The 1,050-nt window shown below is 42.0% G+C and overlaps 1 protein-coding gene across 1 annotated transcript in view; it reads left to right on the top strand.

Moving 5' to 3' along the window:
- Nucleotides 1-1,050, top strand: part of LOC106873717 (uncharacterized) — a 20,876-nt gene that overhangs the window by 536 nt on the left and 19,290 nt on the right. The gene's annotated exons all lie outside the window — the stretch shown is intronic.

Raw genomic sequence — 1,050 nt, 5'->3', positions numbered from 1 at the left:
CGAATGACATCAAAAAGTCGCTAACAACCATAACTGGTTGATAGGTTTACCAAACGGATAATCAAACATTCATTTAGTTAATTCGTTAACAAATTATTAACAAAGTGACCAATAATAAAGTGAACTAGAACCAGTACGTGTGCATATTATTGGCTTAATGCCCCTCTCGAGATACAAAAAATGTTCCAGCATTCGATCCTCAGATGAGGAAAACTTGGTAACAAAGCCAAACACACAATCTTCAGTTTGGTTTTCGGGCCCATCCTCACCTATGGTCATGAATGTTAACTAACGACCGAAAGAGTCTGATCGCAAATAGAAGCGGCCGAAAAGGGACTCCTCCAAAAAAGCTGGAGTAGCTTTACTCGACACAGTGTGTACATTGGAAATGACGGAGTCTCTCCAGATCGAGTCGGTACTTTTCCTTAGTGTGCCACTACACTTCCAGTAATGCGGACATGCGATTAGGATGTCACATGAGAAAATCGCAAGATCGATTCTTTAAAATGATGCAAAACAGCAGGGAATGAAGGGGTAGATCAAAAAGAGATCGCTAGAAAATATCCATAGCCTCATTTGGTCATGCTTCAACATTCAATCAGTAAGTGTACTGGCAGTTGCTTCTGATAGGACCCTATGCAGGAGGTACCCGAGGCACCAGATGTCCTCATGACCCTCCCAGGAATAATGAGCGTTGAAGACTGTAGATGGATGGATATATACAGAGTGTCGATATTAAATATAACGATTTTATGTCCCATTATATTAAGGAAAACTTAGTGCATTGGTAAACAGTCAAAGGCGTTGGAGAGCATAAATATAAATTTATAGCTGAGAAAATGTGATATGGCGGACTGGAAGCCATCTAAATAGTCTTTTCTACTCTAGGCACAAGGCCCGAAATGTTTGGGGAGGGGGCCAGTCAGTTATATCGACCTCAGTACGCAACTGATATCCCGAAAGGATGAAAAGCAAAGTCGACCTCGGCGGAATTTGAACTCAGAACGTAATGACAGAAGTACTGCTAGGCATTGCGCCCGGCGTGCTAAC

Source organism: Octopus bimaculoides, chromosome 30 (genome assembly GCF_001194135.2).
Source record: "Octopus bimaculoides isolate UCB-OBI-ISO-001 chromosome 30, ASM119413v2, whole genome shotgun sequence".
In the NCBI taxonomy this organism is placed as follows: Eukaryota; Metazoa; Mollusca; class Cephalopoda; order Octopoda; family Octopodidae; genus Octopus; species Octopus bimaculoides.
This window is presented reverse-complemented; position numbering and strand designations above follow the sequence as displayed.